We start from the raw sequence: 25,913 nt of genomic DNA, 5'->3' as shown, positions 1-25,913 counted from the left end.
TTTCACAGTCCCCTCGATTTGACTTTCTCCTTCATTTGGCACAAACTATTGTGTGCGAAGAACCCCTTTGGGGTTTCTGTTGTTCACTGTGTGTGAACTCTGTGTATTATCGCTTCTTGAACAGGAACCTGCAGAGAGCAGGATAGGGCACCAGATAACGGGGAACCAAAGTGATGCCATTTATTAACCAAGCTTTAGAAAGGTGCACTGAGAGGCGGTACTGACTAACATCAGAAATGCAACCACCTAGGGAATGCTTAGTACAGGTTCCCATTGGGCTGTACTAAGTGAGAAATGAAGGGTTAGTAAAATAGGCCAAGCAGCCTCAAATAGTTTGCCCTTTTCTCACAGATGGTGTGCACTCCCTGTTTTAGGAGATCAACATGAGTTTTACAGAAGCTACTTTGCCTACTTGTCCACATAAACAGAACTTTGTGATACTTGCCTAATAAATCAATGCTATTAGGCTGCTGCAGAGCACTGCATGCAGAGTTTCTCTCTAGAATATCACTGGGAACTTAAATGAAACCATGTGGCAACCTAAGCCCCAGAAAGACAAAGCAGCCTACAGCAAAAGAAAAATATACCATGTCCTGCATCATCACAAATCTACAGATCTTTATTTCCAAGCAACTGACTCACTGGGCAGAACATAAGAATAGTAAAAGGCTTTAAGGCTAGACCTACTGAAGAGCTGAGCTCACACCTATCAGGAGGAAGAAAGAGGGGTTTCTATTCCCTCTGTTGCAGTAAGGGGGAATCTCATTGCTGATTTCTGTTGCACCAAGCCTGCTGCCTTCTAACCTCTCCCTCTTGAAGCTCCACCCCCAGTGCTGCCATGCTCGAGGGAAGTGCACGGTAGGTATGCTTAAATTGGGGAAATCAGTCAAATGTGGGCAAGTTCTTGGGACCTGGAGACTGGGCATTTGTACTAGCAGGAGAAGAGGTCTCACAGCTGCTAGGAGAAATCACAGTACCTACAGCTTGTACATGCAGAACAGCCCAGAGATCTACATCCCAGTTTTGACCACATCAGATCAAGTCATATAAGAAGCAAAGCTGCATTAGCTCAGAGCTCTGCCTAGATTAATACACTCTTAACAAAACTAATTAGCCTGGGCAGGGTTGATAATTAGCAGCTCATTAGCTTGTGAATGATGCTGAAGTGCTACCAGGACCCATGAAGATTTACACTTAGCAGGAAAAAACATCTATTAAACAGCATCAAACACAGATAGTACTTCTATTTAAGGTTCCTTTTTTAATCCAGAACAGTCTATTTGCCTAACTTATATTAGCAAAGTCATTTAAATAGACACCTTTTCCTACAGCAAGCCAGAGAGAGGAAGGAGGCCAGCAGCCCCCCAATAAGGGGGCACAGAATGCTGTAGCACAGACCAAGCCCCTCCACAATCACCCACTGGCTTCCTCCCACCCCTGCTTCAGTTGTGGCCAGCAATGACACAGTTGTGTTGGAAAGCAGCAGCTCACCCTCCCTCCTAAGAGATCAGCAGTTCAGACCATGATCTCTGTAAACATACTCCAAGTAAATAATTTTCAAAAGCATTAAACAATCACATACATAACTCTGGAAACTTCAAGCCTTTACACTGGGATCTTTCTCCCCATATCTCTCTGCAAGGATTCACCTCACTAGCCTCGTAGCGAACGAAGACTAGGATCAGCTTCAACAAGTAAATGTAGAGTAGAACACTGAAGGTAGAGCCAGAATCGCAAACAGAGGGCTGAAAAAAACAGATCTGGAGTAGTTTCAAATCGCAACAGCATGGGAACAGACTCTTTGCAAAGCTGTGCAACTGTGCAGGTTGACAGCAGTGGGAAATGAAGTCATCCTGGACACATCTGTATTGTCAGCTTAATGCAGCACGGAGTTCACTCTTGAAGCTCATTCCTGCCAACAACCCCAGAACAGCATTCTGCTCCCTGGCACCTTAGAGCTTGGGAGCTCCAGGAATGGAGCTCCCACATCTAAGGGACATGATGTGGTGCAACCTGGACACTTATGCAAGAATGGTATTTTGAAGTTGCAAAACTCCAACAGCCATTCACTCAAACAAAACCGGCACTAACACAATCATAAGCCAACAGTGAAAGCTACAGGCCGGCCCATACAAAGATGCCGCTTCACAGGGGTGAATACAGCAGAAAATACAGCCTTGCTCTCACTCAAGGGACTGGAGCAGCCATCACTCCAGAAGGGCTTGTGACATGCCACTGAAGCATTTCAGTGGTTGCAGAGGCAATGTTGCTGTGTTCTTTATTTTAAATCATTAGGAAAGCTAGAAAGCAAGGGGAAAAAATTGACACTTACATTTAACATGTTCATTTTTAAATGCTGGAGGCTTCATGTGGCTGCACGTTTCTCTGGATCCTGTGAGACTGGAGCCGCTGTCATGCAGCCTAGGTGGTGATGCTGAACTACAGACTGACCTCGTATCCAGTAAGAAGCTGAATCACAAGGTCATGAGAAGATGACAGTCCCCTGCATCACACGGTTCACAAATTACAGCACTCATACCTTCCAAACTCATCTATTTGCCCTGCTTAATAAACATGTGAAAGGTGACCTCAATGGCGGCAGGCTCATCCCTTCCTACACCACCAAGAACCTCCTTAGATCAAGAAAGAGTTGTGCCCGTAATTCCACAGCACTGGGATTCTGCAGTCACATATCCTCCATAAACACAATTTGGCATTTTCTGATAGTGGCACTCAACAAATTTTTATTTCAGACTTCTGCATGGATTTGGTGCCAAATGAAAGCAAACTTTGATATAGCAGTAAACAGCACCATCAGCATCCCCTCCAGGAGGTAAAGCAGTGGAAATCACTTCCTTCACATGAAAGAGGAAAAAAGGCAATTAATAGGATAGGATGAACTCTTTTTAAATTACAATAAAATGTATTGCCTTATGTATTGTTTCTTGGAAACACCTGAAATTTTCTAAAGGCATTCAGCCTAAGGCAATGAATAGGAGAGGAAAAGAGAGGCATCAGCCCAAATTAGTAAAGACTGCCAAAGCTATAGGCAACAGCAAGCAGGGATTTGTTATGGGAAGCAGAAACCTAACAGCTCATCCAGGCCCCTGGGAACTAGTCTTACTGGAAAAAAAGATGAAGGAACATGGTGCATTGCACTTAGCAAAAAATGCTGGACACAGGGATTGCAGCAGCTGAAAAACATGCTTTTCTGTATGCCTGTCTAGCACAGATACAGATTTTGTCCATGAACATGCAGCAGATAATTAACATGCACTTACAACATGAGCAAAGTCTTTACTAGCACAAGTTTATAGTGGCCACATTACTCATATGGCTGAGGTAAACAGCAAGGATTGCTGGTCATGCCACGTAAAACACAGAAGTTCAGTTTAGTCAAGATTACTTCTCTTCCCTTAGAGAAGTCACAAGGACTCATACTAGGTGACTGCACAGTCTGACAGCAGAGAAAAATCATGGACGACAAATGCCAAGGAACATACACTGGAAGAGATCATTTACCTTCCTGATGTGCTTTTCTGGATCCCCACGGACCAGGGAAAATACCCAAGCATTGCATGGCAATTGTTAAAAAGCACGGAAAGGCAAGGGTAGAAAGCAATATTGCAGGTGATACACACCACCACAACAGGCGCTCACTGTGTACCCCCAGCTTACACATTATGTTCAGGACTGTTCATTCTAGGTCAGGCAGGAAAAAAAAGCTAGAGCCAGCATGTGTTTAGGAACCAGTGACCGAAGAGATGCATTTAGCTCACCAATCCATACAAAATGTTTTATATAAAAGAAGCACCTTTCAGTTTGGTTTCCTAAGGAAACAAGGTTTGTGCCACCATCCTACTTGCTAGTTATTCTCCTTCCTTCTCCTTCTTTTGAGCTGTACAGGTAATTTCAGGTAGGTGGGACAGAGCAGTAGTGTCCTGAAAGATGCAGTTCTTGCACTGTCATTCAACACTGGACAGGAAACAGGCCCAAACTCACCCTCCTGCTGAGGGAGAAGCAGGCAAAACTTAGTCCCTTATCATTTCTAGAAGGCCAGTGCCACCACATGGGTCTCTCCAAATTAGCCACAGCACAAGTGGTTAGTGTGCGATGGATCTGAGAACACTGGGAAGCAGAGGGAGAAAGCAGGAAGGAGGAATAGGAGGCATCACACAACTTGATAAGCAGTCTTGTCAGTTTTGGTGCTCACAGGACCTCCTCTTCAGTGAACAGGTAATAGAGATGTATAAAACAATGAGCGATACGCAACAGATAAAAGGGGAAGTCCGTATTTCTCTTGTATTTGAAGAGAGAATTAGAAAGGAACAATCAATGATCTTCACAAGCAATGTGTTCAGGAGGAAATACATAAATGAGGGGAGCTTCCAGCCAGCAAAAGATAGCAAAAAGTGGGTAATATTGTTAGAAGTCCCCTAAGTCTCATTGATTCCTAATGACTCTTAGACTCAAATTCCTGGCAAAGATTTGGGTGTTCCTGAGAATTTTATCTCAAGAGCACAAGAGGAGTTTTACAAGTTACCTGGATGCAAATAGAGAGCAGGGGTGCCTCAGCCACTGGAGAGCTTGCCCTAGCCCCTTCTCAGCACCCTGGAACCCGCTGCAGGAACCAGCTCTGCTTATCTTGCGCTGCATTACAACTGTGCGCTGAAATTACAATGCCAACGAGCAAAACAGAGTCAGACATCCTTTCAGTTGGGTAACAATTTGGTAGCAGAGCAAATGGAAGAAACCTCAGGAACCTTTATTTCTGGTATCTTGCAGGCCTGGACCACTATAGTCCAGTTTACAGGCTGTGACAAGCCTGGTCTGAACAACAGGTCATCTGAAGAAAAGGTGGATGCACAGCCTCTTTGAACACAATTCACTAGGGCTGGAGCAGATAGTACCTAATGAGCTTTTCTGCTTGTCAGTCTGAGCAACCTCAGCCTGTGACCTGAATGTCTTCCAGTGGCACCTTGAACAATCACAGCCTACAGGTTTTGCTGCTACAAGGATTTCTGAATAGCTCTGTGGGTCCCATCAGCCAAGTACTGCCTAGAATCTAAATGGGACACACTTAGGTCAATGGCAGTCCCTGGAAACTAGGCTCTGCTGTGCAGAATCCCTGAAAAAAAGCTACAAAGCTGAAGACTTAGGCACTACCTCTTAGTTAAGAGGTTGAGCTGTATTGGTCAGGTGAACACATCTGAATTGGTAGAAGAGAGAATGAGGATGCACGCACGGCTGTCACACACAAAGCCTTTACCATTGCCTATGCACTTCTATACATCTCTGGCACAAGAATGCTTGCAGAAAAAGTTGAAAAATTGACAGTGGCAGGACAATGCAAGGGATTGCGCAGTGCCCTTTTTCCAGCATCCCCTTGCTGTAACTAGTTGGCAGATGATGCTTTATTTATTTACAGTATAGCAAGGCCTACTGAGCAAACATTCTCCATCTTGTCCTGACCATGAGCTCTTTCAAAGCTCAGTGGTGCCTAGGTGTCTCTCCCAGCCACAAGCCCTCTTTCCCTTAGCTGTACAGGAAGCATAGTGTCGTAGCTGCTGTGGTTGAAGCCTCAGTATGCAACATCCCCAGTCAGATCCACTGTACTGTGTGCCATCCATATGTAATCAAAGAGCAGTCCTGGTTCAAAACACCTATAATCCTAGCAGGTACAAATCCCATGCAGGCAATGGCTAGTTCTCTGAGCAGCAACTGAAAGCTGCACTCCTGCTTGCCTCTCATACTCAATTTGGAGAGGTGACTGATAATTAGGAATTTCCTAAGGGATAATTGCAGGGAGCGAGTGTCAGCTGGGACACTGTCCCTGTGCAAACGATCACATTTTCTTGTATCCTGGCTGTATTTTTTCTCTCGGCACAAGGCAAGCCTTCTCCCCAAGTGATTCCAAAACCCCAGGTGACCTACTGCTGTGTACACTGAGTGAGCAACACAGCACACAAGCTTCTTAGATTCACCATTTAAATGTCTGGATGAAATTTACAGTGCCTCACAAACAAGATAAAACTACAAGAAACTTTTCATATGGAACAGGGGATCACAGTTTCAAAGAGGTTGCCATATGATAGTCAATGGTTGGTTCAACATAGCCTGGATAATTGTCTTTAGATCACATTTTTAAAGCCTCTCTTCAAAAGCCTCTTCCTCCAACACACAACTGAGAAATTAATTGCTTAAAATTTTCAGATGATCCCAATTTTGAAGTGCTTCACATAAATAAGCATCTTCTGACTGATATTCCTGCACAAAACCACTGACAATATTCAGGAAAAGCTCACAAAACCTGGAGAAAGAGGGTTTCTGGTCAGGAGTGCTTGCTTTAGGGCCAGGCGCTAGAGAGGATAACTGAATGTAAGCATAACCATTTCCACGTTGCAAACCCATCTGTTTGTTACAGTCTCATTGCCCTTAAAGATGAAATTGACTGCCAACATTTATCAGTGACTAAGAGCTCCCACATCCTGTCTGCTAGACCGAGGGAGAAGCAAAGAGCAGGAACAGCTGCAATTAACTTGGTGCCTAATCTTCCACGCTACAGAAAACAAAAGAAAAAACAACCAACATAGAAAAGATGAAATGAAGAAAGAGGTGAAACCGGGGAAGAAGTAGAGTGCTATATTCTGAGCGGAAGCAGACCCTTAACGAGGATACACGAGTCTCACTGTGAAAGCATAGATTTTCCACAGCTGCTGATCTGACCCAGTGCCTTTAACAAGGAAGCTCCCCATGCAGGGAGGATGCCTGGGGAACTAACACATCACAGCTACAGAACAGCTCATCCAGTGATGAGTGCACGGTAATGAATAATAAATAGTGCTTATAGTATACATTAATTTTAACTGCAGTTTGGAAACAGTAATTAACATGCAAGAAACTCTAAGCTGAACAACAGCCTGCTGCACCAGAACAAAGTGGGTCCAGAGGGTGAGGAGGACGCAGCAGCAGAGGAAGACAGACCACAGAAAGCTTTTCTCTTCTGGAGACTGACTGCTGTACAGCTCTCCGGAGATCTTTATCACTGACTCCTTTGCCTTGCAGCCATCTGACACACATCCCTGCTGGCTGGGGAGCACCACCAAGTAATGAGGGGCTGTATCACTTCCCGTGGATGAGTAACCATTTGAAATCTCAGTAGCTGGGCTGGGACTCCGGAAAAGATGAAGGACTCTTGGCAAGGAAAGGAACAGAATGCAAAGCCAAATGATCAGAGGAGAGTTAGCTGATGGTGACACACAGCCCAGGCTGCAGGCCAGCCAAACCCATCAGCACGTGGGCACCTTCATAGCTCACATCAGAGTAAAATCCAGAGTACCCCCTTGTGCGCTCTGCCTGTTGGCTGGCTGACCTCACACGGAAGGATGTCAGGCATAGGGAAAAGAGGCCCTTCCAAGTTCTAGCACCGCCCCTGTAGATCAGCTGGATGCAAACACCTCAAACCCACCCACACTTCAGGCACAAAATCCATGTGGACAAACAGAATGAAGCAGTGCCGTGATTTGGCCTAAGGCACAGATATGTGGTCTTAAATACACCTGTAGTCCCAAATAACAACTCAAGGGAGGGTGAATGATTTCTATGTTTGGTTCATTTGCTTTGTGTGTACAGGTTTGTTTAAAGTGGTATAACTTGCATTTTATGTGCTGCTCTTGACTACAAGAACTCCCGCCTGTTCTGCCAGGCAGACAGACACCACAAAACAGCCTGAGCTCAGCATAAAGAGTACAGAGATGATCAGGGAACAGGGTATCAGAGAGGGGCAATACAAACCTCCTCCAGTACATGAGGAAACATGATTGAACCGGACATTCAAGAAACAAAAACCAACATGACTCAGTCTAATATTTCTAATTGTATCTGCCAGCTTGTCTCCTGCTAGGATGTAGGGGAACTTTGTATATGTCAAGTGATAGAAAGCTTCTTTTTTAAATAAACATTTCTGGTTAATGCAAACAGAAACGTTACAAATACCTTCTGGCTCCACACTTTCTAGAACTATGCTGAAGGGAAAAGACAGCCCTTAAAAGCTTCTTTTTCTTTTTTTTTCCTTTTTTTTTTTTTTTTTTTTTGGTTAAGGAGATCAGAAATGAAGACATTTTCAGTTTATCCCTGTGAGTTCTGAACAGAAATAAAATGCACATTTTGTTCTTGAGGATGTTGCTCCTCCAGAACTCATTTACGGAGACTGCTGGAAATCAGGCTGCTGAGCTTTCAGCTGTTGTGAGCAGCAATGTCCTGCTGCATGCCAAGGTGGCTGCATTTAAGCAATGAAGGACATACAGAAGAGGGGCTGCCAGATGAAGACGTTTATCTCCTTATCGCTAGGACTCAGAAGATACTTTGGGACCTTTCTAGATGAAGCACTAGCTGGTATAAACAGCAATATAATAGGTGAATCCTTTACCATCTATGCCAGACTACACAATTAATTTTTACTTAGCTCTGCATGGTAGTTTCTCTGAGGGACACCAAGCAGGAAGCAATGACCAGGCTCCAGCACAGCCCAGTATAACCCCACAGCTGGGAATAACAGCTGCCATTGCCCCAGAGGTCAGAAGGAGGGTAAGAAACACAGCAACTGCCACAAGAACATGGGAGACGTTTCTTCCCTGAGATCATGGTATGACCATAAGAAAACATGCTTGACTTCCAAATCTGTCCAGCACACAGCTTTCTGAGGAGCCCTGATCCGTGACTGTAGCCAACCCCTCTCTCTAACCATGGTACCCAAGGAGCTCTGCTGGGACAGTACAAGCCTTTCTACAGTGAGACCTGGATTTCCTATAACTGTTAGCGGTTGAATGCTGACACTGATGGAAATACAGTGTTTAATAACAAACTCATTTCGAACCTCAAGCTAAGTCCTCCTCTTGTCTTTCAAACAGCCAGGACCGCAGTGGTTTGGCACATTAATTATCAGGGGAAGAGGGGCAGGGGAAAGGAAAGGAAGCAATAATCCAAAGTTTGGCAAACTACCACAGCAACCCAAACCCTCAGGTCCTGGCAGCCCTGCCACGACAGCTAACCACGCAGGCTGGTTGTAACCACACGTACTGCTACAGAGCTGTGTGACTACTCAGCACAAACACTTGCTGTTTTCTAAACTGAACTATAACTTTATTACAAAAGATCTTAGCAGAAGCCCAGCAAAAACCTCAAAACATTTGACGAAATTGAAATGTTAACACGTAACATGACTTCAGTCTGGTAAGGTTCTGCAGGAATGTCATCTCTAGCTATTGCAGACTGAGTAGATCTTTCATGCCGCTACATAGTGCCCTGTTTCACATTTTAGATTTCTGATTTTTTTTTAATCCCAAATTTAATTCACTAATTTTGGATAAATAAGCCTTGAAAGTGGCAATGTGAAAACTACTGTTGCTTAAGGTGTACGGACATTGGTCCTACTAAGATTCAGATGCCTTCTTATTCTTACATACTGTGACTTTTTGTAGTCACTTAGTGGGATTATTCAGTGCCTAAAATTAGATTTGTCTGTAAATCTTTGCAGGATCAGGGCCATAAGTTCATATTTGCAGAACAGAAAACAGATCAGGAGCAAGTCATGATTCCTTACACAAGCCTAATCTTGAGTTTCTTCCCTTACCTTGCAATGCCAGTGACCGTAGCATTTCTGCTGATATTCCAGCTAGCACACATTCCCACATAGCAAATACTCTCCTGTCAGGCCTATTTGATTCCAGAAGGTATAATTCCACTGGCTGTCTTGCTCCATAAAAGAAGCAATTTTACTGCAATGTAAGTAGACCACAACATTATGTCATACTCTAGGCTATTAAAATAGAGAGTGATGCGTGCACACTGTGCCTACACATACTGGAGTTTGATTCTACCGACGGGGAGCTGCCCAAATTCCTGCTGAGACCGTGAGCGGCTACGGGTGGGGGAAAACTAAAACACAGGGCCTTTCTATGCGCACGGGAACGTGTCTTTCCAGATGGGCACATGACTACAGACGTGTTTGTGCTATAAATGCAAAGACAGACGCGCCCGGGTCCTCGCACACCGCCCGCATACGCGCTCGGCGGGCAGGCAACACGGCGAAGGCTGCGGGAAGCCCGGCCTGGCAGCCAGCCCCGGAGGGACCGGGGAACCTCACCGACCCTTCAAGCCCCGCACCGACCACAGACCAAAGGGAGTATTTACCTGCCGCCGGGGGCCGCGCTCTGCCTGTGCTCCGAGGAGGGGCTCCCCGCGCTCGCCCCGGCCCGGCGCGGAGCGGAGCTGCCGGCGCGCAGGCACGGCACGGCGCGGCACGGCCCCTCCTCGCCGCCGCGGTGCTGCCGGGCGGCGGGGCCGCGTCCTGCCGCAAAGCCGTCCCGGCCGCCGCGGGAAACGGCTCCGCGGCACCAAGGTTCCTGCCGCCGCCGCCCGCCCAGCCGGGAGCCCCGGCGCTCGGGGAGCCCCGGGCAGAAGTGCCCGGGCGGCGCCGGCAGCCGCGGGTCCCCCTCCAGCCTTGCGCCGGCGCTGGTAACGGCGGGAGAGCGGCTCGGCGGTCACCGCGGGTCCCAGTAACCCGCCAGCTTCTTATTGCTCCTTCCAAAAATAACAGAAAAACCTTCAGGTTTTCCTACAGAAACGCAAGGAGTAAAATTGCACCTTTCCATGTGTAAAGCAGCTGAGATTCTCAGGGAGGTGCTACTTGACTTCAGGAGAGATGGAAAATGCAAAATACTAAACGGATTTTTAAAAATCCCAAGTGCGAGCACACTTACTGAGGCGTGAAGGCTGCAGAGACCAGCAAGGTGTGTGAATTCATATCGCCTCAGGGCAGCAAAAAGATGTCTGGCACAACCTGTTACCAAAAGAAAACAAAGTTACAAGACAATGAGAAATCACTTATTTCATTGGTATGTAGCATGGCACCCCACCTAAAAATGCATGTTTTGCAAAAATAACCTCACAGCAAGAAATACCCATGTGCTGATTAGGGGTGTACCTGAATTTTGGTGGCCGGTGTATGCAGACCAATTCTGAGTAGCACTGCGTACACATCTAAAATCGCGGGCGCTGTGCTGTTTCACTGACTGTGCGTCCCAGGGGAGCCAGCCGCGCTGCACTGAGCAGCAGAGACAAGGTTAGTGCTGAAATGTAACTGCACAAAAACATGGTGCTGAACGGCGTCCATAAAGAGGATTCACAATCCACAGCAAAAGGCAGGTGTTAGGTTAGCTTCCATCAGTAGTTTTCTTCTCTTCCTTGCACCCCAACAATTTAGTATATACTGAAAATATGACTGGTACAATTAACAAAGTTGTGTTCGTAGGGGTTATCTCATGTTAGTGAGAGCGAGAACGAATGAGAGCCTTTGGCACAAAAAAAAAAAAACCAAACCAGTTTGTGTGACTGAAAATAAATTAATCTTGGCCTTTACAAATAATATATTACTAGACCACCACATATTTCAAGTCCTGCTCCTAAAGATGAATGGCTTCTTCACTGGCTAACAGTCAAAGATGGATCTTTTTATTCTAATTCAACTGTCTGCACCGTGATCCCTCACAGGACGAGGCAGTATCATCACTTGCCGTGTTATTTATCACCATTCAGCCTTTTCTCAAATGGTACTGAGACATTTATCTTTTGGGGTCCTCAGTGGGAAAGAAGCTCTCTAGGTCTCCTGGGTCTGATGATGCTTCAGAACTTTGCCTCTGCCAACTATGAACTGTGAGCCTCCCTTCCAGGCCCAGCATATTCCCACGGGACACACAGGGCACACTGGTCCGTCACCTGTGGGGACACAAATGTCAGGGGAGGCAAGCAGGTAGGCAGTTCAAAGAGAAGTATAAAACCCCATCCCTCCCTTGGTTCTGATATCACTACTGTGTTGAAGAGAAATTGCCCATGTTTAACATTACACTCAGATAGTTTTCTGGGAAGTGGCCCACATATCATTTTCCACCTATGGCAGAAAAGGGATTTCAGGCTGCAGAAGGGCATAGATGTCATTTCTTTTTAGGGGAGGACAGCAGAGAGGCCTTGTTCAAGAACAATCACCCTTCTGCTGAAAAACAGACTCCCAGAGACACTTGGCAGCCATAAATCTGGAAGGACAGTAACCATGTGCCACAAACCCAAAACAATCCCAGTTGTCTTAGCAGCCAAGTCAAGTCCCAGGCATTCAGTGCAGTCAGGCACTATTCCTGCCCCACCTCTTTCCTACAGCCCAAGCATGTCCCATGGGACCCCTTGGGACCCCATTTGCCAAATGCATCCAGGCATTGCCCTGGTATGCATTGTGCAATCCTCAGCACTTCATCCCGCAGTGCGGGAGATGGGAAAGGCACCTCCCGCCAGGGCTCTGTGCCCTGACAGACACTTCCCTGGGGCCAACCAACACCAAGGGCCCCCACATCCTTGCAGCATTGCCTTGTGCACTGTGGGGGTCTGTAGGAAACACTCTGTTCCCCCAAGAAAGAGGAGGAACACATAATGAAAGAGGCCGATACTAGTCTCTTAATGTTGTCCCCAGCCCCCTAAAGAGCACTTTTCCCCGCTCTAGATATTCCTAACTGTTCTTATCTGCTGGAAACCCTTTGCAAAGGTACTGGCAGGGGTAACACTTTCCATTTCCTAGGCAAAATGCAGTTAACATGCACCTTTCTTACACTGGCTGCTAGGGAACAGTTTGGGTTCAAGTTTTAAATTTTCCATTCTGTTTGAGAAGCACATTATAAACAATTGTCACCATTTTATTGACATGAAGAGATTCCATCCCCTGTCTAAATGGCATGTTTATATCAGTGATCCATCACATAACCCTCTACCACAGCTTACAACAACTGAATCTGAGAACAGGTGATTCTACATTTTCTTTCTCTAGTCTAGTAGAGATTTCTCTTCCTGCAGTCTGTGTGCCAGTGGAAAAGAATAAATTACCAACCTTATCCCTCAAAGCTGCAGGATAACATGCTCTAATTCTGAAGAAATACGAACCTTGAAAATTTTTTGTTGTTACTACTATATATATATTTAAGAATGCAAGTTCTAGATTTTGCAATTTTTGTTTAAGCATATCACTGTCCTCCAACATGAAATCATGAGCTCTTTCAAGCAGGCTATACTGGTTAAAGAGATGGTGGTGCCTATCCAACAGAACTTTCCACACAGCTTGGCAGCCAGCTTTGTCCTCCTTGCTCATCAACCATCAACATATGGCCCAAAATGGAACAGAGTGCGTAGAGCCACTTGGTGGTTAACTGTATGAATAAACAAATGGTGCCCTAGATGTCCACACAATGAAGACATAAAAGAAGTCATCTTCCTTCTACTTGGAATGTCTCAAATGCCAGTGTTTTAGCTTTTAGATTATGGCTCTGGAAGTCTAGAGACTTAACACCGAAAGGAGAAAACAGTCCTATTGGTTAACACTAGAAACTTAACTTGGCTGCTTTCCTTGTGGGAGAGCTTGCGGGACTGAGTGCTCCTCTTTAGATCTGAACATCTCCCATGAGTACTACAGAATCATCTTCCAAAGACCAGATCATTGTACCATGTATTCCTAAGTTTGGCTCCTGTTGATAAGAATCCAAACGTCTTTTTCTTAAACTGCAAAACTCTCAAGAACCCTTTGGACACATCCTTCACTGGCATAATGTGGAAGGAGCAATGCCCATTTGTTGTGGCCATTGACAGACTTGCCAGTTCACACCAGCTGAACGTTAGACCCACTGTCTTTCCCCATTGCCTCTGAAGAAGGGGCCTTTTTTCACACATTTTAATTACTGACTCCCAACATAGAAGCTATTACCTTGCAGAAAGGCCGTTAACTGGCACGTTCAGCACAAGATGAAACCTTTCCGATAATTGTTCCTTGAGTTCACGTTTGTGAAAATAAATATCATCAGATGATTAAATTAAACACCGCAGCCAGCCCAGCTATGCATTATTTTCACTTATCATGCAGAAGGGGAGATCAAAGAGAAAGGCTCAGGTAGAGTTGTTCCAAGTCCTCCAAGTTTGGTTGATAGCTACCTATTGAACACACTAATTAGCTTCCTGTTTGGGGTGTGTAGCACAAAATTAACCCTCCCAAAACTGGGCAGTATAGCCATTTTCATGCTCTGTGATCAACTGGATGCAGAGGGATGACTGTCACCTCGTTTCCTCTGTACAGTAAAGCAGCAACACAGCCTGATTCTGATTTCGGAGACCTTTGGGCCTCCGTCTCCTTTGGTGTCTTGTGTGGGTGCGAGAGGAGACCTGCGCCTGGGGAACGTGCAGAAAGGCTGGAGCAGGCACTCCTCTTCCTTTGTCCTGTGGGGCTTCTGCCTCCCAGCTCTTCCCTTTCCTTTTGGTGAGCAGACATGCCCGTCTCCGCACTTGTGCGGCGAGGGGCAACATGGCTCTTGCAAGCCCCCTGGCTCAGGCGCTGCTTAAATAGGGAAATTGTTTCTGAGATGGAGCTTCGCCCAGCACTTCCCTGCTTTGCTTTCTTGGGCCATGGAGGGCAAGAGAGGCGAGCAAAGCAGTGGGCAGCGTGGCCCTTGTTCCCACTGCAAGCTTGCTGCCCTCCCCGTGAGCACACACACCCACACAACCAGAAAGCTCTGCTATTCTTCTGCTAATGGGATTGGCACCGCTTAAAGCAGTCTGCGAGGGTATTGTCTGGAACCACAGCAAGAGAAACATTATTCAAAGGCCATTCAGGCCCCAAAAGAAGCGGCAGAGCAGAGTAATTATCGGAGACTCTCCATTAACGAGGGCATCTTTGCTCTTTGTCTGTGTTGGTTTAATAAGGGCCACTAATGGGGCTGGGGGAGGGGCACGCTAATGCTTCTAAACAAACCTCCTTCCCTTCCCCACCCCAGCACTGTGAGGAGAGCTGCCTTTATGGGCACTGACAGCCGAGCTGGGAGTTACCATATTGCAGAGTGACCTTCGGGAAAGCTTAGTGTGAACCCAGCCGCTTTCAGCCCCATCCCCACCGAGCCACTGGGAGCATCGCTTGGGTAGCTGTTCTCTTTTTAGCCTTTCCATATTTCCCAGTGCTTGCCAGGCCCTTTTATACACCCCCTGCCCGACCTCTCTCATGTCATCTTGTGACCCTTCATGGCTGGACACGACAGCACTGAGTGGCAGTAATGAGCGATGGCAGTGCAGATTAAGTTCTCGCAGCAAAACCTGGGGTTGCTGTCCATTATCCAGCAGCTGTGACTGGGAGATGCTACTGGGAAGGCAGAACCGGAGCAGTCTCCCCTCCCCACATCACTGGAGAAGGCAGGCTGAGATCTAGCACAGGCCAATGCCTCCTACCTTCTGGCTGTGGGCACTTTTCTGGTGATGGAGAGATGAACTGAGGCAAAAGCCAGTATGAACTTCCATCCCAAGATCCTTCAGAGCCACTTTCAGGAGCATGCAGCTAAAATTCTTCTGAGGGCTCCTAGTCTGTCCCCATCTTCAAACATCAGTTGTAAGGGGCCAGCTTCTGAGGCAGTTTGCAACATTATAAGGTCAGATGCCCGCTGGTCACTTAACAGTGAAATGTGGACAAGAGTTTGCAGGATATCTCTGCAAAAGGCAGCATTCAGTGAACTCTAATGATACACACATATATGAATAATGAGCGATATAGCCTTTTTCAACTACAGTGTGCAAGATGTTGTGGATACAAGATTGAGAACTACTAGACTCATTTTTAGCCAATGAGGAAACTGAAGAACAACAATAAAAGGAAATTGCTCCCCCAAGTTTGTGCAGGTCTTTTACTGAAGCCAAGCCCTGGACATTGTGTTATTCTACCTCATCTCCAACTGACACACCCCTAATGGAGGGCTGTACCATACAACCGGCCCATGGGTTGCAGAGATAAAGCAGTGCCTGCGTGCTTGCGCACCTGTACAGGTGCATGTCAGCACTCTCAGGAACTGCACACTGGTCAGCCACGCAGCATCAGTGCTGCCTCTTTTGTTACAAGAGATGGTTTTACTCAGCTGAGGTGCGGAATGACTAACTTCTCTGTACAGGCACCCACGCAGCCTTCTCCACTTAGGCGAATGTCCTGGTGCTAAAGGTTTATCACAAACAGAGGAAGACACACACATAGAAACTCCTCACTGCTTAAATCACAAGACTCTGGTTTGAAGAAATAGACTGCACAGGATTTCACCCTTGTTTCCTGAGGGCTTCGTAGTTTTGAAAATTTCAAGATTTTGGCCTTTTCCTTTCAACATTTCACCAGTAACTGTATGTCTTAAAAGAAACTTTTCATAAGTGCTCCTCTGACTCATCTCTATAGGATCAAAACATCTCAGAACAACCTTGCAAGTCAAGGAGAGAGCAATCACCCTTTACACATAGAGAGCTAAGTTACAGGGAAATTAAATAACAATACCTGAGGTCATTCTTGCCATGGCAGAGCTAGGAAGTGGATGTAGTTCTTTCTCCAGAGTCTTACTGCAGTATTCTGAGATCAGTCATATTCCTCCTCTCTCTTTTGAAATATCTGGAGGATCACACTCCTGAAACAGAAAATCAGTCCTATTTTCAGCATTTCATTCTTCATGTTCCTGTCAGCTTCTGTTCTTATTCTCTTTTGAAGAATAATCATTAAACGCATACAGAGGAACTGCCTTTGCCAATGGATTTTGCCATCTGAATGACAGAGTTAATACACTGATACATAGAGCTTACTAGGGTTACTAGGAACACAGGACCTGGCCTCTGACTAGTGTGAGTTTTGCTTTATAATTGTCTTTAAATGTCATCCTTCTTTGCCAGTAGCAGATAATACAGTCAGCTTTGTTGCAAATGAAGACAATATTTGAATAAAAACAAAATAGCAACTCAGAAGGGAGAATTGAGATCTCATTGATATCCAAAGCAAGGGGAAATGAATAGAGAGGTTTAAAAAAAAAAAAAAAAAGGTTGTTTATGGTTTAGAAGATATGGGTACCACAGAAAAAGCAATTGCAGCATGGGAAAGGAGGCATGGCCAAGGCAAAGAGATTTGCCATGAGAAAGGGAAGTTTTGAGACCCTGCATGAAGGAAAACTCAGGGAGCAGCTCGTGCGTGGCAGGCTGAAATGAGATGGTCCTTCAGTAGAAGGGAGGACAGCTTGCAGCAGCAACAGAGATAGGATGGGCGATTAAAGGCTGGTGGTGGGTCTATTTCTTGGAACTTCAGCCAGAAAAGTACGGTTGAAGGTGAGGCATCTAGTATGAAAGAGATGGGAATACAGCAAGTAAGGTCTTGGAACAAAAGCTTCAGTCTAAGAGCCATCAACTCATCAGCAAGTCTTTGTCCAATTCATTCTCCTTCAGATACAGTTCCTGCAGGGAACAGGGAGTGACTACATTGGACCTAGTGAAGCCAGTTCTATTTAGATTTGCTCTTTAATACCTACAGTTTAATACAGGAATATCTCCTCACCAGTTTTCCCTTCTTATTTTGTATGAATTCTGCTAGCATTTGGGGCTAAAAGACAATGAGTATAAGTGGATTCCTTCCAGGTTGCTCTACTTCACTGTACTGCTGTTATCCTGTCACACTTTAATTAAGCTATCCAACCAAGATCTGATCTGAATCTCACTAAAACAATCAACAGGTCTGCATTGGCTGTGCAGTTTTAGATTGTGCCCTGAATTGTGTTTGAACTCTTTAGTATAGATTTGAGCCTTTTTTTTTTTTTTTTTTCAATTGCACCTGTGCCTTGAAACCCAGGGAAAAATGAACAGGAGTAAGGAGGAGTAAAAGATGCCTTTTCAGAAAATAATTTGTATATGTTTGCAAACTACTGCAAGCAGAAGACATACTGAAATATGGGACAGGAAGCAGCTATTAATCTCTGCAAGCACATCCCGGTTTCGTTCAAGTAACTTCCCTGCTTTGTCTTCGTATCCTTTCAGCTCTTCTTCCTCTACAAAACAGGTCTTGTTTTGCCAGCTTAGCAAAAATTTTTCCCTCTAATGCCCTCAACTTGCACTTGCTGCACCTGCCCTCTGGTCTTCATTCCTGCTGGCCATTCTCCTGGCCCACAAGAGCCATACAGGGGAGAAGTACTCACCCACTTAGCAGCCAGGTAGACCAAGCCCGCACAAGAATGGGGGGACAGCAGCAATTGTGTGACATTTTTGCCTGTCTGCACACCACCATTTGGAAAGGTTTAAAGACAGGAAGGCCAGATTACGGTGGTCACTTTCTGCCTTTACTTCTCAGACATGCCATGGGCTTCCTGTGTGAGTTTAGGCAAGCTGCTTCTGTCTCCACATCTCCATCTCCCTGTTCAGAAAGGGGAACGCTGCTGTGAGGATACATTTGAGAACACTTCAACTCTACACTGATAGGGTCCAAGAAATGGAGCTGCTCATGAACTCATCTCCCGACCAGTCTGATGTGGCTTCTGTATTCAAACAATCCAAGGACTGGGATCACCAGCACTGTGTTCAGCCTCCCTGTCCTACGGAGTTATAAGCAGCCTTAAGGGATGCAGCTGAATGTTCAGTACTGTCATTTCCTGACATATATTTGCTCTGCTCTCCCTGCCTATGAACGGTCCCTGCCTGCCTTTGCTCCAAGCCCATCTTTCTCCTTGTCTTGGTCCCACTCTCATTTCTTGGCCTTCTGTGGCCTGTTTTGGTGCAGTCCATGGTTTCACCAGCTTCCCAGTAACAGGGAGAATGTTTCTGGCTGCAATATCCCACTGAAATCCCCCTACTGTGACTTGCATTTGAGTGATTATTCTGTGTCGTATCTAATATCCATCTGTCTGTATGGTCCTTTCTATCTGATATATTGTACTTTCCCCACCATGGCTATTCTGGTGAAGATAAGGCTAAAGACTCCCAGTTATGTTGATGCTGGCCTGACAGCACCCAAAACCCCCTCAGAAGGACACTGCTCCCTCCTTGCTGATGTGGAAGCAAAGAGAAAAGTGACAACACTGAACACTTTCACCCCTGAACCTGAAAGGGTCAAAGAAGCCTCACACTTCCATCCAGTGGTATTGCACTTGTTTATTTCGCATTAAACACTTCACATTTAGAATAAACTAAGTTAGAAGAAGAACCGTTCAGCTATATGTGCAGGAGATAGCTATTAAAAGTCTGTATTTTTGCAAGCCACCAGCACCCCTTGCCGGAGCATGCGCCTGTGCATCGCTGCCCTCTCCTGGGCAGATCTGCCTCTGCACCAACAATAAACCCTGGTTGCAAAACTCAGCAGAGCAGTTAATTTTGCTTTGCCTCTGGCATTGAAGGAATATGACTGTCCACTTATTGTTGCCCTGACACTTTCAGTAACCTCACTGAGCATCACAGTGACAGCTGAGCTACTTCTAAAGGAATAAGGATTTGTTGAAATATAATTAAACAGGATACAGGTAGTGCTCACCAGGATTAGAAGTCCACTTGTCAAGAACTCTGAGTGATTAAATGGCTGTAATGTAAATTAAATTTGCTCCAATTATGTGAAATTATCTTAACTAAGATATTTAAGCTAGCCCATTTCAGCTGTGGCTGCGTTTCAGCCTCCAAAGACCTCAGCTTCTGGTGGCTGATCTGCACTCAACTGCCCTGTTACAGTGACAGAGCCCCAGTACAGAAAAATGGGGAGGTGGCAAAGAGTCAGCCAAAATGTTTCAGGATGATACCTGGTGCTTTCAAGTCTCCTCCTGGGTGCTTTGGAATACTGGGAATTATTCCCCTTGGAATACTTCTTTGTGCATGTATATATATATACACACACACACATATACAGTGCATTTGCATACATCTGTTCGCATGTGCATACACTCTCTTCTCTGATCATCCAGCTCCTGCAACACAGCAACACTGTCATGCTGCTTACACCCTTTTTACACTTCCTTCCCGTAGTAGGGCTCTTCCAGGGTACAAATTCTGCCAGCTTCCTTTCCCAATCTCCTGTTCTGGCTATTGTTCTCTGAGGGCACTTGGTGAGCTGTTCCTCACCTCTGGCCAGTGAGAAACAGCCTTCTTTACAGCCTAGTGCTGGCTGTTCATCTTGTGGAGGTGCTTCTGGGATGCCTTAGGTCCACCAGCCTGGCACAGCCTTCATTGGTTCAAAGAAGACCTTAACAAATCCAGGATGTATTTGCCTTTCACTGCCTCAAACCCACTTGAACAGATGTTTGCTGAATGGTATCTCACAGGAATGCGCACAAGATGCCTGCTGTCACCTCCCTCCTTCCCTGAGACAGTGGGCACTCAGAGCTCAGCTCCATGGTCTCCAGCTCCACGACTGCTGCTGGCTGAGCCAGCATTGGGGAGAGGGCACAACTCAGAGGTTTAACAAGCATGTGCCTTAGCTTTGTCCACCCATCAGCCTCTCCCAACTGAAGTCTTGCCAAGGTGGGTGAGAAGGTATTGACAAGTCTGCATTTGTGCCTCAAGGAACTGGCTGAGCACAGAAATGCAGCACATCAGGACTTCAAGAGAAGATGTGGTGCTTTCCTGCCTACATACAAGACTGGTGCCTGACTGAAGTTGCTACGGCAGGTATAGTCTGAAAGCTGCACTACCAGGAGTGCTGCCTGCATTAAAGTCCCCCAGGTATTAAGAGATATGAGAGGGCTTATTTGCTCAGAGGAAGTTGTGAGGAGAAATCCAGCTACGACAGAGAGGTGCTCAGATACAGAAGAAATTGCAGCTGCAGCATTTCATTATCTGAGTGTCTCTGAAAGCCATGTGTAATTTCCTAAGCAGATAAATTCAGACCTTCTAGTTTTGCCAGTGATGGAAAAAAGTGCATTACAGTCATCAATGCCACTTTACTTCCCATCTGTGTTTCCTCAAGAACTGTTCAAGATCTCCTGTTTCACTCTGACTGCTCAAGCCATGAGCTCCCTCTAGTTATCAAAAAGGACTAATGCAGTTGGTAGCTTTGCCATCCTAAAGGAACAGAGAGCAAATGTTGTAAGGAAGTACCAGTAAGATAAGGGAATTACACCCCTTTATTTTTGACACAAAAAAGAAATCCTTGAAGTTAGTTGTGTGCACATAGCTAAGCACTAGCACCTTAAGGATTATGGGGCAAACATGCCCAGAGGACAGGAAAAGGCAGGATCTTATTTCACATCCCTATCCAGGAAACTTAAGTACAAATTGCAGAAGTCCACCCTGGTCATCAGCTTTTGCAGGAGAACAAATGTAAGCTGGCAAGATGATGATTCTGGCCACAAAGATTTCTCTGTGGAGGAAGACCACCGTGCTCATTGCAAAAAAGAGCATTGTCACCAAGGAGATAAAAAGAGAACAGAAAGAATGAACTTCGATAATACAGGGGTAAAATAATCACTTAGAGTAACTCAGGCCACAAGATTCAGGTTGGGTTTTTAAAGACTCTCTTTCTCTAGTAATTACTTCCATTTTATAGCATTTGGGAGCAAAACAGAGCATTCTTTTGGTTGCACAAGAGTTCCTCCTCCCCAAGAGTACCTAAATGGTGTGCCTTGAGTGAATTATGTGAGTGGGGAAGGGGTCCCCCTGCTAGGGTTTACATCTAGAGTGTGTTGGCAAGTCTCCTTTCCCAGACGGAGGGAAAGAAGAAGAGATGTAGCCAACATCTTTTTTGGTGGCATTTGGGAGCAGTTTTAGAGGTGGAAAGTGACAAGCACAAACATGCACTAAAGCCTATATGTGTCTGCTTGACTGACATGGTATATGTGCTGTGCCAGGGGCCTAAGATAGCCTCTCTCTGTGGCAGAGTAATTCTCTCAAAACACAGAAGGAACAAAGAGTGTCAAACAGAATGAGGCACAATTCCTGACAAAAGAGGCAAGGTCAAATGGATCTGCAGCTACACATAGTTGCTGGTCAAAAAAATATGTAGAAGCAACCTTTATACTAGTGCTCAGCAGTAGAGAGTTCCTTCTCCCTTGTTGAGGAGAAAGCCATAACTCTGTAGTCCAGGCAGGCATTGCAGATTTCAGTTGTGACACTTCCCAATGACTCCTCTGCACTAGTGTCTGCTATCCTGTCTTTGATATCAAAGCCTTGTTCTTGACACACATCATATGACCATCAGTGAAAGAGGATTCCTTCATGCTACCAATACTCCAGAAATACCAAGCACCTATTAAACTCAGTACAAAGTTTCAGTCTTGAAGAGGCTGTTAGTGCAAGAAGAGTCTGTCTCTACTAAACCCAAACTGGTCTAGTCTTGCTGGGAGGGCCACAGACTTCATTCCATGCTGCAAGTTGCAGAGTAAGTAGCACTGAAAATACTGGAACCTTTGCTTCTCCCTTCATACAGTCTGAGATGCTTTATCTTCATGTACGCATTGTCAGAGTCCCAATGACCCACATACAAGGTAAATCTGTTGCGCATGTCCTTCGGAAAAGAACAGAATGGTGCTGAGCAGGAAGAGTGGAAGAGGAGCAAGTGCCCTGCTGCATCTCCTCCCTACTGCCAGGGCAGGGGGAAAAGACACAAGGAGTGAAGTGCAGGAAAACCAGCTGATGTAGAGAACCTGGTCAGGCCAGGCCTAGATAAGCACAGGTCTAGCAGTGCAGATGCTCCAGAAGTAGTGGTGCCTAATAATGTTGGTATTGCTTAGTGCTCATCTACACTTAGAACTTTGGCACTGCATCTCCTTCATTCATTGCTACTTTTTCTATCTTACATGCACCACCTCATCTCTTATCTATGATTGCATGGGCCACCCCATTGCAATCACCCCTTCTCGATCTGTTTGCAGAACAAAGCAATGCCTGGGTACCAGCTGATACAAGCTGAAAATGTCTTTTAGATGTTGGCCGGAAAAAGCAACAGAGTCACTAATGATTCACAAACCATTCAGACTCTTTCCTAGGGTCTGACTTTACATTCACTGAAGTGAAAGTAAGACTGTCATTGACCACAGCTATTACTGATTTTATTAACATTTCTTAAATTTAAATATTTAATTACAACAAAACCCTCTAATTCTTCTATAATGAATGTCAGATTGAAAACAGCTTGGATTCTATATTCTCTACTCGAAGTTAAAAAAATCAAATTGCTGAGTATGTGACTAATTTATAATGTAGATTCAATGACTGACTGCTCAGCACAAAAGCAGCAGTACATGGTAACAGCCAACCTAAACGTTTAAAGTTCTTTCAACACACAGGCAAGCTACCTAACACTTCAGAAATAGGTATTTTTAAATGACTGTCTTTGTAAAACAGCTGTACATACCATAAACATCTTCCACGGTTCTTGTCTCATTGAGCTGTCACATGAAAACAAGCTATTTGCTTTTTATAGGATGACTGAAAATGGCTTTGTGCCAACAGTTGTTTACAGCAAGTTATTATCAACAAATAATTGAGTGATATAAAAGTTAGACATAATTATGTGTGTGTGTGCGTGCGCGCGCTCTGTGAGGCTATTCACACACACAAATTTCAGGCTTTTGGCAGCCTCTAGAAGTGTAACCACTTCCTAAATTGCTATCTTGATGCATACAGAGCAACCTGCTGCACAAAGAAATGGCAACATTTAGAACAGCTACTAATGTTGTCTGAGCAGAGAGTACTTGTCCAACAACCGCTTCCTTTCATAACCTGTTGGCTTAAGCGGCCATTGCTCCCCTCCCAAAGCCAAGAACTAGAGAAAGGGCAGTCTGGGAGAAAACATGTTCCTTCCAAACACCCTGAAGGGGGACTGGGAAAGTACCTTCTCACTCCAAATGCTACAGAAATAGCTGGATGATTTAGAGGAGTTCAACCAGCTGCCATCACCGAGCTCCCACCCTCTGCTTTCTCTTGCAGTGCTGCTCACTAATTCTGCTAGAAGTCTTTTGATCTAATATGGGGACAACCAGAAGAAAAAGAGGCCTCACATCCATCTTCTATTTCCTTCCTTGTTCTCTCATCTTCTGGATATACAGATGATGGTTGCATCCCCTGCCAACACTCAATAGCTCTGTAGCTATTGTTTTCCAAACGCCAGCACCTTCAGCCTGTCTCTTTTGCTTGACCCTGTAGATGATAAAAAATTTTCAGCAGGGCATAGACTGTCCAAGGAAAGAGTGCAGTCTTAAAGACCCTATAATTATTAAGTCAGTTATCACTGCCACTCAAAACAAATAAAAATCTATTAAAAGCCAGCAGAAATGGTTTTGGATGCCTCACTCTGTTCTAATTCTCTAATCCTGTCTGACATTATCACTTACACAGGGACAAGCAATGTCATAAATGCGGATTAGAACTTCAAGATGTGAATTAGCAATGAGAACCCACCATCCAAAAAAAAAAAAAAAAAGCCTGTTTTCCTCATACAATATATTGAAACATCAAGTAAAGATAGAAAATTAAAAAAAAATATTAAACCTCCCAAAAGAATGGTACTTTTCATCCTAGTAGTTTAAGTCAATATTAACACTCCTTTCTGGCACAAATGAATCGGGCTGCTGGCCCATTTAGTCAAATAAACTGTGAAAGTTGCCGGTACTGGATTATTTCAGGATGAAGTGCAAGGGATGTTACCCTCCCCAGACCCCCAAAGAAATGTCCTGTTATTCTTTATCCCCATCAGTTCACGTTTAGCTTGTACTCTCTATGCTGCAGGCTTAGATCACTTCAACATAAAAACAGTAATAGAACTATGGATGGTCTAAATTAGCATTCTCAATGTTTGATCTCAGTGCTACTTTGTGGACATGTTCTTTGCAGATTAACAACGTATTTGGAAAGAATGACATTTTTCTCCACTAAGTCATTGTTTTTTATTGGAAGTCTCTTTTTCAAAAGGAAAAGAGGAACTGTCAATTTACCTTCTTTGTCGTACACACTGTTGTGTGTACCTTTATCATCCTGATAACAAATGCAGCAACAAAAACTTCCTCACATTTCCTATTAGTGTGCTTTAAAGCAATTCAGGAAGTTGTCTTTAGAAGAGAAACTTTCAAGAGGGATGTATCATTTAATGCCTGAGAACAAAAACTAGCATTATTGCTTCTGGGCACCAACCTAAAACTAGATTCTGTCATCACATGGGTAAACAAATTGCTAGATCATTACCAGTTTGACTTAGATTTGCAGCAATAACCTGGCCTATATCTAGACATGCTAAGCATCCATTGAGAACTTAAGAAATAGAATATTTTTCTGTTAAAGGACAACTATTGTAGAAAGAAAATGATCAAATTTACCTATTACACCAGAAGCTAAATTCACAAGAGATGAAAACAAGTCAGATCAGTTTGGTGTTTTTGTTGCTTTAAGCACCTACATTACAAATGCATAACATCTGTGAATAATTAGGTCCCAATTTCTTGCAGAATCTCATGTCAATGTATACATTCCAGATGCTTAAAGTTCATCACCTCATTTTTCTTTCAAGGTACTAGGTAAGAGACTTCAGCAACTCTCTGGGTACATTTAGATGGATATCTCCCAGGATAAGGTTTGTTTGTGTTTTTTTTTTCTGCTCAGACAGCAGCATGTTAGAAGTGTGTTAATTGCTCAAACACAAAATTGGGTCAAATAAAATGGAAAATCCTAAAGCCTACATCAAGATATCTTGCACAATACAGCACACTCCTTGCAATTTGTACTCTGCAATAAATGACTTTTGCATTAGTGGGAGGATAAAGATGTGGATTAATCAGAAGCTACAGTTACTCTGTCGATCTTACTAATGCACTCTATACACATACAGATTATTTTGTATAACCTCTTGGCAACACAGATTGACTGATCGGAGTCATTTACACTGGAAGGGGCCTCCACAGGTCAAGTGGCCCAACCTCAGCTAAGGTCACAGGCAGATTCCCATCTAAGCACGGGAGAATTCCAGCTCTGTATTCCTCACGCATAAGACTTCTCAACAAGTAGCTTACACACATATGCAGCCTGGGAAAATCTCCACTTATCTCTTTCAAGCTATGTTCCTTTTCATAGGATCACTTTTTACAGGATCATTA

General features: G+C 44.7%; 1 protein-coding gene across 7 annotated transcripts in view; it reads right to left on the bottom strand.

The window, feature by feature from the left end:
- Positions 1–16,501, bottom strand: part of PLEKHM3 (pleckstrin homology domain containing M3) — a 97,399-nt gene extending 80,898 nt beyond the window's left edge. The window contains exons 1-4 of one of the 7 annotated variants that reach the window (XM_075756366.1): positions 16,379–16,501; positions 15,301–15,555; positions 10,761–10,840; positions 9,632–9,776 (exon numbers count right to left, since the gene is read on the bottom strand). The gene's annotated coding sequence lies outside the window, so the exon portion shown is untranslated. Of the gene's footprint in view, positions 1–2,332; positions 2,446–9,631; positions 9,777–10,191; positions 10,495–10,760; positions 10,841–10,984; positions 11,001–15,300; positions 15,556–16,378 lie in introns of those variants that run through there. The other 6 variants (XM_075756367.1, XM_075756370.1, XM_075756369.1 and 3 more) reach the window with 6 other exon arrangements.
- Between the last annotated feature and the right edge of the window lie 9,412 nt (positions 16,502–25,913).

Source organism: Balearica regulorum, chromosome 6 (genome assembly GCF_011004875.1).
Source record: "Balearica regulorum gibbericeps isolate bBalReg1 chromosome 6, bBalReg1.pri, whole genome shotgun sequence".
NCBI lineage: Eukaryota > Metazoa > Chordata > Aves > Gruiformes > Gruidae > Balearica > Balearica regulorum.
The sequence above is the reverse complement of the archived record's forward strand: the minus strand, read 5'-3'. Positions and strand labels throughout refer to the sequence as shown.